We start from the raw sequence: 14,533 nt of genomic DNA on the forward strand, positions 1-14,533 counted from the left end.
GTCCTTTCCTCCTGACAAGGTGGAAAAGTTTCTGTCAACCCTCGACTCTGATTCTGCAACTGGACCTGACGGCATCAGCCCACGGGTCCTAAAATCATGTTCTTCCGCTCTTTCACTCCCTCTCTCTGTTCTCTTCACCCTCTCTTTTGCTCAAGGTCATCTTCCATCTGTTTGGAAATCTACCAACATCACCACTTTGCACAAAAAAGGTGCAAAAACAGATCCCAGCAACTACAGACCAATCAGCCTTCTCCCAATTATCAGCAAAGTCATGGAATCCATCATTGCTTCAGATATGAAATCTTTCCTCTTCTCCAATGGCTTGATCTCTGATCATCAATTTGGTTTCAGACCTGGACACTCCACTCTGGACATGCTGCTTCTGCTTTCTCAACAATGGATGGAGGTCCTCAATGCCAAACAGCAAATTAGAGCAGTCTCCCTTGACATATCACGTGCCTTCGATACGGTCTGGCACCCCGCTCTGCTCACCAAACTCTCCTCTTTTGGTATCCATGGAAATCTCCACGCATGGCTGGCGGACTTCCTCTCTAGTCGTAGTCAACGTGTGGCCCTGAATGGGTTTCTCTCATCTCCTCTTCCTGTTCAGGCTGGAGTTCCCCAAGGCAGTGTTCTGGGCCCTGTGCTTTTTCTGGTCTTCATCAATGATCTCTCTGACTCTCTTGAAAATCCTCTCTATCTCTTTGCTGACGACTCTACTCTCTGTCGCTCCATTCTTCATCCCTCAGATCGGCAGTCTGCAGCCTCCTCACTCTCTGCAGACCTTGACAAAATCACAGACTGGGCAAACAAGTGGAACATGTCTTTCAATCCTGACAAATCTCACACTCTTACGATGTCTCTCCGAAAAGACCGACTGGACAACCCTCCAATCCACTTTCTGAATAATCCTCTCCAAGAAGTTCTGTCATTCAAGCTTTTGGGTCTCACTATCTGCCATGATCTTTCCTGGGAAAACCAGATTTCAAATCTGGCCTCCAAAGCCAGTCGCCGACTGGGCATCCTCCGTCGTGCGAAGTCCTTCCTTGGCACACCTGAGCTCCTCACCACATACAAGGCTTTCATCCGCAGCTCAATGGAATACTGCTCTCCCCTCTGGGCTGGTGCTCCTGCCTCACACCTAGCTCGCCTTCACGCTGTTGAAACCAAAGCATTCAGAATCATTGGAATCTCCCGCGATGAAGCTAACTCCAAGGGCCTCTCACTCACTCACCGCAGGCAGGTTGGTGGTCTTTCCGTCTTCTACCGACTCCTCTCTGGCCTTGCCCCCCCAGCTCTCTCTGGGCTCTGTCCCGCAAATATTCCTACAGGTCGCACAAGATCTGCCTGCAACCCTCTTATGGTTAAACTGCCAAAATCAAGACTCTCTGCTCACCTTCACTCCTTCATTCCTCTTTTCTCCCGCCTCTGGAACAAACTCCCTCACTCTCTTCAATCCCACTCCACCCTCCAAGTCTTTAAAACAGCTGTTCACCACCATCTCTTATCTTCCCCCATCCAAAACCTTGATCTTTTCTACCCCCGCTAATTTCACCCCAATTCCACTTTTTTGAAATACCAACTTCTGTCCAGGAAGTCCTTGGTGTCCTTGTGTTTTATACTTCTCCCTCCCCCCCCCCCCTTCCCATGCCTCCTCCCCCCGGGCCCTCTCCCTTCCACACATCTCCCTGCTCTCGGATGTTGTGTTTGTGTGCTTCCCCTTCTCTCCCCATCTTGTCTTCCGCTCCCTCTTTTTGGGTATTTTGTTTGTCTGGTTGATTTGTTTGTGAAGTAAATGTTAGCTCTTTCACGAGCCTCGATTCAGTATACAAAAAAAGAAAAGAAAAAAAGATGAGCTCCCTTTCCATTGTGTAGTAATTAAAGGTGCATATATATGCGTTGAGTTAGGCAGGATTCCAACCCCTCGTGTTGTTGAAGAAGACGTTGGTTTGTGGTTGGGCAAGAACGATCCACGTGGAACCTTCCAGAGGGAGGCATGGTCGAATGATAGCATGTGTTCAGCAGTGGCCAGTAGGGGTCGATGGGACCTTCCAGATGGGCGTTTTCCCGATAAAAAGGCAGACCGGAGCCCGCTCGTGCTGGTCTCCTTTGTGCTGGTCTCCTTTGGTTTCGCTCCTGCTCTCTTCCTGTCATCCTCCCATCCCTTCACTCTCCTGTCATTCCCCCACCCCCTTCACCCTCCCATCATGCACCTGCCCCCTTCACCCACCCGTCACCCTCCCACCCCGTTCATCCACCCGTCATTCTCCCACCCGTCACCCTCCCACCCCGTTCACCCACCCTTCACCCTCCCACCCCGTTCACCCACCCGTCACCCTCCCACCCCGTTCACCCACCCGTCACCCTCCCACCCCGTTCACCCACCCGTCACCCTCCCACCCCGTTCACCCACCCGTCACCCTCCCACCCCGTTCACCCACCCGTCACCCTACCACCCCGTTCACCCACCCGTCATCTTCCCACCCCGTTCACCCACCCATCACCCTCCCACCCCTTCACTCTCCCGTCATTCCCCCACCCCCTTCACCCTCCCGTCATGCACCTGCCCCCTTCACCCACCCGTCACCCTCCCACCTTCCCTCTCCCCCTTCAAACTTCCCTCTCCCCCTTCAACCTTCCCTCTACCCCTTCAACCTTCCCTCTCCCCATTCACCCCCCCCCCCCCGTCATTCTCCCACCCCGTTCATCCACCCGTCATCCTCCCACCCCGTTCACCCACTCGTCATCCTCCCACCCCGTTCAACCACCCGTCATCCTCCCACCCCGTTCACTCTCTTCCACCCTCCCACTTCGCCCTCTCTTCTTCTCCAACCCCATTCACATCTTCCCTCTCCCCCTTCACCCTTCCCTTCTCCCCCTTCACCCTTCCCTCTCCCCCTTCAACCTTCCCTCTCCCCCTTCAAACTTCCCGCACCCCCTTCACCCTTCCCTCTCCCCCTTCAACCTTCCCTCTCCCCCTTCACCCCCCCCGCCCCTTCACCCCCCCCCGCCCGCCCTACACCCCCCTCCCGCCCTTCACCCCCCTCCCCCGCCCGCCCTACACCCCCCTCCCGCCCTTCACCCCCCTCCCCCGCCCGCCCTACACCCCCCTCCCCCGCCCGCCCTACACCCCCCTCCCGCCCTTCACCCCCCTCCCCCGCCCCTTCACCCCCCTCCCCCGCCCGCCCTTCACCCCCCTCCCCCGCCCCTTCACCCTCCCTCTCTCCGAGGTATACAATCGACAATTATCTACATCACAGCAGGTGCACGTTTCTGGCATAGTCCAGTGGTCTGTGCCATTACCATAAATGATAATTGTTCTATGACCAATCAGCTTGTAGAATGCTCGCCAAGTGGCCTATGCACTCAATGACGAAATCCAGCGAAACAGTTGATAAGGAACGGCTGGCTTGGCAAGTGATAGCAAGCTGATTGACAATGGAACTCACCCCAGGATGAAGGTTGTAACTTCAAATCCGCCTTACACTGGACTAAGCAATGCGCGACTTTAAAAATAACGTATTAATGCTAAACGAGGTCTTTGCGCATGCGCTGTGATTTGGCTCGCCGGGGACTTTTAACCTGCCGTTACTAGTGCTAGAAATGAATGTGCGATTCAAATCGTCTTTTAAAAATAACTTGCAACATTTGGACGAAAGAGTGGCAATTTCAAAATGTTAAATGATAATTCTTCTGTTCCTGAATGCAAATCGGATCAGCAGAATATAGGAATACGAGAAATATATAAATGGATGAGAAGAGTTGGGCTGTTACCATTTCATGTTAACACAAGCAAGCAGAGGCAGTGGATATGTAAAATGCACGCGCACACACACACACACACACACACACACACACACACACACACACACACACACACACACACACACACACACACACACACACACACACACACACAAATGCACAAAACAATTACTAAAGAATACCTGTGTAGAACAAGACTGATCCTGAAAAACATACCTGTCTCCAAGGAACAAAATCAAAGCCATAAACCAACTCACAGTCAGTATTCCAGTACAGCTGTGGAATAATACACTGGCCACAAGAAAAAATAATTGAACTGGATATCAAAACAAGAAAACCCCTCACCATCCACAAAATGTTTCACAAAAATCAACACATTCTGAGAATGTACCTGCCGAGACAAGGAGACGGCAACAGCCTAATGGAACTCAACCAAGTGCACAGAATGACAACTGCAGGATTGGCTGAATCCATAAAATGTGCAACAGACTACCGAATCCAATTTGTCAGCAAACACGAAGACAACAAACCTGTAAGAGTATCCCTAAAACATCTAGCAATTTTTTTTTCCAAAGATAGGTGCGAATGGAAGATGTCACACAAAAAAAAAAAACCGAAACGAGTACAGCCCTAACAATAGCAAAAAAGAAAAATACAAGTAAAGATACATTCAAAGTACACCGGCCCATGCCAAATAATTAAATATCCGACAGCGCGGCATTGCCGGGGCGCCCGGCAATACCGCAGTGCAGCTCATTGAGGCTGCATTGGGAGGGAGAGGTGTACACTAATTGATTGATTAATTGTATAATTAAAATCAATAAAAGATTATCATACAATATTTTCGTAATCAATTGGCTAAAAGCATAACTAAACCACCAGTGCTTCATCAGAAGATGTGTCTTTTAGAAATTTAATTAAATAAATCATTAATAAAAAAAATTGAATAATTATTGATTAATGAATAAACAAGTACAGATACTTCAAAGCACACCGCCCCCATGCCAAATAATTAAATATCTTACAGCGCGGCATTGCCGGGGTGCCTCCGGCGCCCGGCAATACCGCACTGCAGCTCATAGAGGCTGCATTGGGAGGGAGAGGTGTACACTAATTGATTGATTAATTGTATAATTAAAATCAATAAAAGATTATCACAAAATATTTTCTTAATCAATTGGCTAATAGCGTAACTAAACCACTAGTGCTTCATCCGAAGATGTATCTTTTAGAAATTTAATTAAATAGGTCATTCATAAAAAATTAAATAATTAATTTGCTTTGGCCAGCATTGCAAACACTTTGGCCAGCATTGCAAACACTTTAGCCAGCATTGCAAACACTTTAGCCAGCATTGCAAACACTTTATGCTGCAATGCTGGCGAAAGTGTTTGCAATGCTGGCTAAAGTGTTTGCAATGCTGGCTAAAGTGTTTGCAATGCTGGCTAAAGTGTTTGCAATGCTGGCCAAAGTGTTTGCAATGCTGGCCAAAGTGTTTGCAATGCTGGCTAAAGTGTTTGCAATGCGGGCCAAAGTGTTTGCAATGCTGGCTAAAGTGTTTGCAATGCTGGCTAAAGTGTTTGCAATGCTGGCTAAAGTGTTTGCAATGCTGGCTAAAGTGTTTGCAATGCTGGCTAAAGTGTTTGCAATGCTGGCCAAAGTGTTTGCAATGCTGGCCAAAGTGTTTGCAATGCTGGCTAAAGTGTTTGCAATGCGGGCCAAAGTGTTTGAAATGCTGTCCAAAGTGCTTGCAATGATGGCTGAAGTGTTTACAATGCTGGCCAAAGTGTTTGCAATGCTGTCCAAAGTGTTTGCAATGCTGACTAAAATGTTTGCAATGCTGGCTAAAGTGTTTGCAATGCCGGCTAAAGTGTTTGCAATGCTGGCCAAAGTGTTTGCAATGCCGGCTAAAGTGTTTGCAATGCTGGCTAAAGTGTTTGCAATGCTGGCTAAAGTGTTTGCAATGCTGGCCAAAGTGTTTGCACTGCTGGCGAAAGTGTTTGCAATGCTGGCGAAAGTGTTTGCAATGCCTGCTAAAGTGTTTGCAATGCTCGCCAAAGTGTTTGCAATGCTCGCCAAAGTGTTTGCAAAGCTGGCTAAAGTGTTTGCAATGCTGGCCAAAGTGTTTGCAATGCTGGCGAAAGTGTTTGCAATGCTGGCGAAAGTGTTTGCAATGCCTGCTAAAGTGTTTGCAATGCTCGCCAAAGTGTTTGCAATGCTCGCCAAAGTGTTTGCAATGCCGGCTAAAGTGTTTGCAATGCTGGCTAAAGTGTTTGCAATGCTGGCTAAAGTGTTTGCAATGCTGGCCAAAGTGTTTGCAATGCTGGCTAAAATGTTTGCAATGCTGGCTAAAGTGTTTGCAATGCCGGCTAAAGTGTTTGCAATGCTGGCCAAAGTGTTTGCAATGCTGGCTAAAGTGTTTGCAATGCTGGCTAAAGTGTTTGCAATGCTGGCTAAAGTGTTTGCAATGCCTGCTAAAGTGTTTGCAATGCTCGCCAAAGTGTTTGCAATGCTGGCCAAAGTGTTTGCAATGCTGGCTAAATTGTTTGCAATGCGGGCTAAAGTGTTTGAAATGCTGGCCAAAGTGCTTGCAATGCTGGCTAAAGTGGTTGTAATGCTGGCTAAAGTGTTTGCAATGCTGGCTAAAGTGTTTGCAATGCTGGCTAAAGTGTTTGCAATGCAATAAATAATTAATCGATTACTCAATCAATAATTAATCGATTAAATGATAAATCAAAAATATCTTTGATAGCCACATCACTTGGTCACTGTCATGTCCAAATATTAGCTTCCCAGCTCAAAAGGTGCCTGAGATATTGGCCAAATGAGAAATAAAATAAAGAAATGATTAATAATGAAAATAAATAAATAATAATCATTAAAAAATTAAATTATTAATCAATTCGGTCAGAGAACACATAAACCACCACAATTTCATCAGAATCTGTAACTTAAAAAAAAATAAAAAAATTGTCATTAATCGAATAATTAAATAATTAATCGATTAATTGATTAATTGATTAATTAATAAATCAAAAATAGCCTTTGCAGCCAACTCACCTGGTCATTGGCATGTCCAAATATCAGCTTCCTAACTCAAAAGGTGCCTAAGTTAATGATCAGAAGAGAAAGGAAATTTGATTAATTAAATAAGTACGTAATTAATCGCTAATAATTAAATAACTCCTCAATTATTTGATTAATCAAAAAACAAAAAATAGGATTTTTGACAAAGGACTTGCTCACGATTGTGCTGAAATTTCAGCTTCCTAGCTCAAAGGATGGCTGAGATATCGCCCGGACAAACAAACAAACAAACAAACAAGAAAGAAAGAAAGAAAACAAAGAAACAAACAAGTACAGATACATTCAAAGTACACCGCCCCCATGCCAAATAATTAAATATCCTACAGCGCGGCATTGCCGGGGCCTCCGGCGCCCGGCAATACCGCACTGCAGCTCATAGAGGCTGCATTGGGAGGGAGAGGTGTACAATAATTGATTGATTAATTGTAAAATTAAAATCAATAAAAGATTATCACAAATTATTTTCTGAATCAATTGGCTAATAGCATAATTAAACCACTAGTGCTTCATCCGAAGATGAATTTTTTAGAAATTTCATTAAATAAGTCATTAATAAAAAATAAATAAATAATCGATTAATCAATAAATAATTAATCCATTAATCAATAAATAATTAATCGATTAAATGATTAATCAATTAATCAAAAATATCCTTGATAGCCACATCACTTGGTCACTGTCATGTCCAAATATCAGCTTCCCAGCTCAAAAGGTGCCTGAGTTATTGGTCAGAAGAGAAAGGAAATTTGATTAATTAAATAAGTACTTCATTAATCGCTAATAATTAAATAACTCCTCAATTAATTGATTAATCAAAAAACAAAAAATATTGTTTTTGACCAAGGACTTGCTCACTATTGTGCCAAAATTTCAACTTCCTCGCTCAAAGGATGGCTGAGATATTGCCCGGACAAACAAACAAACAAGAAAGAAAACAAACAAACAAGCAAACAAGAAAGAAAACAAACAAGTACACATACATTCAAAGTACACCGCCCCCATGCCAAATAATTAAATATCCTACAGCGCGGCATTGCCGGGGCGCCTCCGGCGCCCGGCAATACCGCAGTGCAGCTCATAGAGGCTGCATTGGGAGGGAGAGGTGTACACTAATTGATTGATTAATTGTATAATTAAAATCAATAAAAGATTATCACAAAATATTTTCTTAATCAATTGGCTAATACCATAACAAAACCACTCGTGCTTCATCCGAAGATGTATCTTTTAGAAATTTAATCAAATAAGTCATTAATAAAAAATTAAATAATTAATTGATTAATCAATAAGTAATTCATCGATTAATCAATAAATAATGAATCGATTAAATGATTAATCAATTAATCAAAAATATCCTTGATGGCCACATCACTTGGACACTCATGTCCAAATATTAGCTTCCCAGCTCAAAAGGTGCCTGAGATATTGGCCAAATGAGAAAGAAAATAAATAAATGATTAATAATGAAAATAAATAAATAATAATCATTAAAAAATTAAATTATCAATCAATTCGGTCACAGAACACATAAACCACCACCATTTCATCAGAATCTGTAACTGGGGGAAAAAAATTTTTTTTAGTAATTCATCGAATAATTAAATAATTAATCGATACATTGATTAATTGATTAATGAATAAATCAAAAATATCCTTGATAGCCACATAACCAGGTCACTCGTCCAAATATTAGCTTCTGAGCTCAAAAGGTGCCTGAGATATTGGCCAAATGAGAAAGAAGATAAATAAATGATAAACAAGTACAGATACATTCAAAGTACACCGCCCCCATGCCAAATAATTAAATATGCTGCAGCGCGGCATTGCCGGGGCGCCTCTGGCGCCCGGCAATACCGCAGTGCAGCTCATTGAGGCTGCATTGGGAGGGAGAGGTGTACACTAATTGATTGATTAATTGTATAATTAAAATCAATAAAAGATTATCACAAAATATTTTCATAATCAATTGGCTTATAGCATAACTAAACCACTAGTGCTTCATCCGAAGATGTATCTTTTAGAAATTTAATTAAATAAGTCATTTATAAAAAATTAAATAATTAATTAATTACGCAATAAATAATTAATAATAATAATAATAATTCATTTATTTTGTATAGCGCTTTTCCAGAAGCCCAAAGGCGCTTTGACAGAGTGGAAAACATAATGCATAACAATACATGAAAACAACAATTGCAAAAAGACAAGAATCAAGAAAACAAACAGCAGCGATATACGGCATATATATAAGACAAGAATCAAAAAGACAAGACAAGAAACAATAGGGAAATATTTAAAGCAAAAGGAGGGAGAAGGAGAAGAGATAGTCAGGGGTTAAATGCTGTGGGTTGAATGTTGAATGCAGCGTTGAACAGGTGGGTCTTTAGTGATGTTTTGAATGTGGTGAGTGAGGAGGAGTCTCTGATGGTGTGAGGTAGTGAGTTCCAGAGGGTGGGAGCAGCGATGGAGAAGGCCCTGTCCCCCCAGGATCTGAATTTGGTCCGGATGGGGGGGGTCAGGAGGTTGGTACCAGCAGAGCGGAGGTTGCGGGTGGGAGTGTGTCTGGAGAGGAGGTCAGCCAGGTAGGATGGGGCCAGGTTATGGAGGGCTTTGTATGTCAAGAGGAGGATTTTGTACTGGATTCTCTGGGGGATGGGGAGCCAGTGAAGCTTGTAAAGGACGGGGGTGATGTGGTCACGGGTCCGGGAATGAGTGAGTAGACGGGCAGCGGAGTTCTGAATGTATTGGAGTTTATTGGTGATTTTTGAGGGTGAACCATAGAGGAGGCTATTGCAGTAGTCCAGACGGGAGGTGATGAAGGCGTGGATGAGGGTTTCTGCAGCCGTGGAGGAGAGGGATGAGCGGAGACGGGCAATGTTTTTCAGGTGAAAGAAGGCTGACTTTGTGATCTGTTTAGTGTATTTGTCGAAGGAAAGGGTTTGGTCAAAGATGACGCCAAGATTCCGGATGTGAGGGGAGGTGGATACTGGGATACCGTCGATGTTGAGGGCAAAGTTATGGGTGGATTTTGTGAGCGTTTTTGGGCCAATGATGATTATTTCAGATTTATCACAGTTAAGCTTGAGGAAGTTGATTTGAAGCCAGGATTTTATTTCAGTGATGCAGTTTGTCAGGATAGAGTGGGTGTCGGTGGAGACGGACTTGGTGGAGATGAAAAGCTGGATGTCATCGGCGAAGCAGTGGAATTGGAGACCATGACGGCGGATTAAGTGACCGAGCGGGGACAGGTAAAGGATGAAGAGGAGGGGGCCAAGAACTGAACCTTGGGGGACACCTTGGGGGAGGGGAGCAGTGGGGGATTTGCAGTTATTGATGGAGATGAACTGGCATCTGTCAGAGAGATATGATTTAATCCAAGAGAGGGCAGTGCCGGTGACGTTAAAGGTGGATTCAAGTCGGGTGAGGAGGATAGTGTGATTGATGGTGTCAAAGGCAGCGCTGAGGTCGAGGAGGACGAGAATGTTGAGGTTGCCAGCGTCAGAGGAGAGGAGAAGGTCGTTGGTGATTTTGAGGAGAGCAGTTTCAGTACTGTGGTTGGAGCGGAATCCGGATTGGAATGTTTCATACAAGTTATTGGCAGAGAGATGATGTTTGAGTTGAGTGGCTACAGCGCGTTCCAAAACTTTTGACAGAAAGGGTAGGTTGGAGATGGGTCTGAAGTTGTTTAGGGTGTCAGGGTTTAGACCAGGTTTTTTTAGAATGGGGGTAACAGCAGCAATTTTGAGGGAAGGTGGGACGATGCCTGTAGACAGGGAGGAGTTTATTGTTACAATGATAAGTGGAGAGAGAGCAGGGAGGGAGGCTTTGACAAAGCTGGAGGGGATGGGGTCAAGAGTGCAGGTGGCAGTTTTCATTCCTATGAGGAGTTCAGAGAGGTCAGTAGGAGAGATTGGGGAGAACCGAGACAGGGGATGGCAGGACAAGGGGGGGCAGGTGGTTGGAGGGGGAGCGGGTGCGGCGGTGGTCAAGCTGTTGTAGATGTTGTCAATTTTGCGTTGGAAGAAAGAGAGGAAGGAGATGCAGTTGTCTACTGTGAATGACTGGGTGGTGGTGTTCAGGGGGCGGAGGAGTTTGTTTATTGTCGAGAAGAGTGCTTTTGGGTTTCCGGAGCCAGAGTGGATAATTTGAGAGTAGTAGGCAGAGCGGGCGCGGGAGAGGGCATCTTTGTAGTGTTGTATGTGGTCCTTGTAGGCTTGGGAGTGAACTGTGAGACCCGTTTTATTGCGGAGTCTTTCAAGTTGGCGAGCACGAGTTTTCATCAGGTGGAGTTCAGGGGTAAACCAGGGAGCAGAATGGGTGAAAGAAACTGTTTTGGTTTTTACAGGCGCAAGCTGGTCAAGGCAGGAGGAGAGAGTGTGGTTGTAGTAGTCAGTGAGGTCGGAAGGGGTGTGGAGGTCAATGAAGGGAGAAGTGGACATTTTTTCAGAGAGGGTGGATGAGAATGAGGTAGGTGAAAGAGCGTTTAGCTTACGGAAGTTGATTGTGCGATAATGCCTTGGTGTTGGGGCGGGGATGTTGATGGTCAGAGTGATGGCTAAGTGGTCAGAGAGGGTGAGGTCAGAGCCATAGAGATGGTGCAAATTTAATCCAGTGGAGCAGACAAGGTCCAAAATGTGACCACGGATATGGGTAGGAAAGTCGACATGTTGAGTGAGGTTAAAGCAGGTGAGTAAATCAGTGAAGTCAGTGGTTATTGTGGAGTCAGTGGAGTCCATGTGGATATTGAAATCACCAAGGAGGAGGATTGAGGGGGAGAGGGAACATAGCTGGGTCAGAAAGTAGGAGAAGTCAGATAGGAATGATGGGTGTGGTTTGGGAGGGCGGTAGACGACAGCCATGACTGACTGCGTGTGACCAGAGAGTTTTAAAGCCAGGTGTTCAAATGATGGAGCAGATGAGATGGAGATGAGGTTGGTCTTGATGTCTTGACGGTGGATAACGGCAATTCCACCACCTCGGCCCTCCGAGCGTGGTTTATTGACGTAGGAATATCCATTGGGTGTGGTGAGGTTGAGTGTGTAGTAGTCCAGAGGTTGTTGCCAGGTTTCGGTGAGACAGAGAAAGTCCAGTTTGTTATCCAGGATGTATTCGTTCAGGATGAGGCATTTATTGTTGAGGGACCGGGTGTTGAACAGGGTGAGCTTGATGTTGTTTTGAACAGCAGGGATGAATTCAGGTGATTTAGCCAGGGTTCGTAGGCAAGAGGTGCGATCGTGTGGGTTGCTGTGACCAGGTGCGCTGGGACGAAGAGTGAGAGTGCGCTGAGCCGACCAGAGGACGGGGATGGAGTGACCTGATTGCAAATAAACAAACTTGCGACCGGAGCCACGGTGAATGTACCTGGGTCGTCGGAGGAGTCCATTTGATTTGATGGCAGAGATGCATGATGGGGTGGAGCGGGTATTGAGCAGAAGAAGCCTTGCGGCGGAGTACTTCAGAGCCATGCCAGGCAGGAGCGAAGGGACGAGTACGAGGCCAAGGTCGAGGAGGCAAAGCGGCAAACGCAGCGGCAAACGCAGCGGCAAACGCAGCGGCAAACGACTGCAGCCGCTAATCAAGACCACAGCGGCAAACAAGGCCACAAGGCCACCGGCAAACAAGGCCACGGCCACAAACAACGGGAGCGGGCCTTTCGATTCCGTATTCCGTACCATCAAAAGCAGATTCCGTTATCCAGCCGGAGAACACGCGGCACGTGCGGGTGTGAAAAGGCAGGACAGGTGTGAGATGTCAGGTCAGAAAAGTAGAAGCAGACCCTGTACATCCATCCAGTCGGAGAAGCGGCGAATATGCAACGCCAGCGTCCTCTCGCAACCGAACCCGGAAGTCCTAATTAATTAATTTATTAATTAATCGATTAATCAATAAATAATTAATAGATGAAATGATTAATCAATAAATCAAAAATATCCTTGATAGCCACATCACTTGGTCACTCATGTCCAAATATTAACTTCCCAGCTCAAAAGGTGCCTGAGATATTGGCCAAATGAGAAAGAAAATAAATAAATGATTAATAATGAAAATAAATAAATAATAATCATAAAAAATTAAATTATTAATCAATTTGGTCAGAGAACACATAAACCACCACTATTTCATCAGAATCTGTAACTTAAAAAAAAAAAATTTTTTTGTCATTAATCGAATAATTAAATAATTAATCGATTAATTGATTAATTAATAAATCAAAAATATCCTTTGCAGCCAAATCACCTGGTCATTGGCATGTCCAAATATCAGCTTCCTAACTCAAAAGGTGCCTGAGGTAATGGTCAGAAGAGAAATGAAATTTAATTAATTAAATAAGTACTTAATTAAACGCTAATAATTAAATAACTCCTCAATTAATTGATTAATCAGAAAACAAAAAATACCGTTTTTGACAAAGGACTTGCTCACTGTTGTCCCGAAATTTCAGCTTCCTAGCTCAAAGGATGGCTGAGATATCGCCCGGACAAACAAACAACCAAGAAAACAAACAACCAGAGTGAAAACTGAGTACTCCCTTTCAGCGTGCGTCACTGCCGAGCCCCCTTCGGTGCCCGGCAATGACGATATGCAGCGCCTGGAGATGGCATAGGAAAGGAGCGGTGTACAATAAAACGAAATATCAACAGATATGCACTGACAACTGGGAAAACGATTAAAGAGCAGGAAGAGTTGGACAGATTGGGAGTAGACAAGGAAGGCTTTTTGGAATGGCTAAGAAGAGATCAGCTCACCTGGAATGGAGAATAGTCTAGACTAAGGACACTACACCAGTACACCAATGGCTTTCGGAAAATGGTGGGACTGAGTCAATCGGATAAGTGTAGAGTCTGCAAGGTAATTAGAGAAAGTACAAGTCACCTCCTATGCGGCTGTAAAAAAAATTCATGTCAGAGCAGCTGTACATCCAAAGGCACAACAAGGTATTTAGAGTAATCCAGTGGCATACCTGCAGAAATTTCCTTATCCCAGCTCCTGAACTCATGGAAACACGAACCAAGGGCAATCATTAAAAATGAGGACGTCATGCTCACGTACGACATGACGATTCCATCGAGCGTGAACATAGAAAACAAAGCATTGCGTCCGGACATTGTACTCAGGAACAAAAAGGAAAAGACAGCATTGATGATTGAGGTGTCAGTACCCAGCGATTTTGGCCTAAACAAAGCAGAAATCAAGAACATTACCAAATACCAGGACCTCAAAAATGAGGTTAAGAGATCTTGGAAGGTGAAGAGCATCGAAATTGTACCAGTGATAATTTGGAGCAACATGAATGATGAAGAAGAACCTCACTGAGATTTTAAAAACCATCCCGGGAATATTACCACAAATGAACTACAACTGGAGGCAATCCGGGGTTCGGTAACAATCCTGAAAAGAGAACTTGGAACAAAACTCTGAAAAAGTTAAACAACTTGGTCCATGGACCATGATTCCTTATTGAAGACGAGGTGGATACTTTGGGTCCTGGGAGGACTCCGTTCCATCTCCTGAAACCCACAAATGGAGATAACAACCAACGACACACACACACACAGATATACAAACACACACATGCACACACACACAAACACACACACACACACACACACACACACACAAACACACACCACATGCACAAAGGGCCTCGTTTACCATTCATACGTCACTTCCAAAAGTCTTG

At 44.8% G+C, this 14,533-nt stretch overlaps 1 protein-coding gene across 2 annotated transcripts in view; it reads right to left on the reverse strand.

The window, feature by feature from the left end:
- LOC137412320 (FERM domain-containing protein 6) overlaps positions 1-14,533 on the reverse strand; it is a 125,953-nt gene that overhangs the window by 3,419 nt on the left and 108,001 nt on the right. The window contains exon 14 of one of the 2 annotated variants that reach the window (XR_010981470.2): positions 13,675-13,694. The exons of the other annotated variant lie outside the window; for it this stretch is intronic. The gene's annotated coding sequence lies outside the window, so the exon portion shown is untranslated. Of the gene's footprint in view, positions 1-13,674; positions 13,695-14,533 lie in introns of those variants that run through there. 2 annotated transcript variants of the gene reach the window in all.

This window comes from Myxine glutinosa, chromosome 9 (genome assembly GCF_964187855.1).
Source record: "Myxine glutinosa chromosome 9, kmMyxGlut1.1, whole genome shotgun sequence".
Taxonomy (NCBI): domain Eukaryota; kingdom Metazoa; phylum Chordata; class Myxini; order Myxiniformes; family Myxinidae; genus Myxine; species Myxine glutinosa.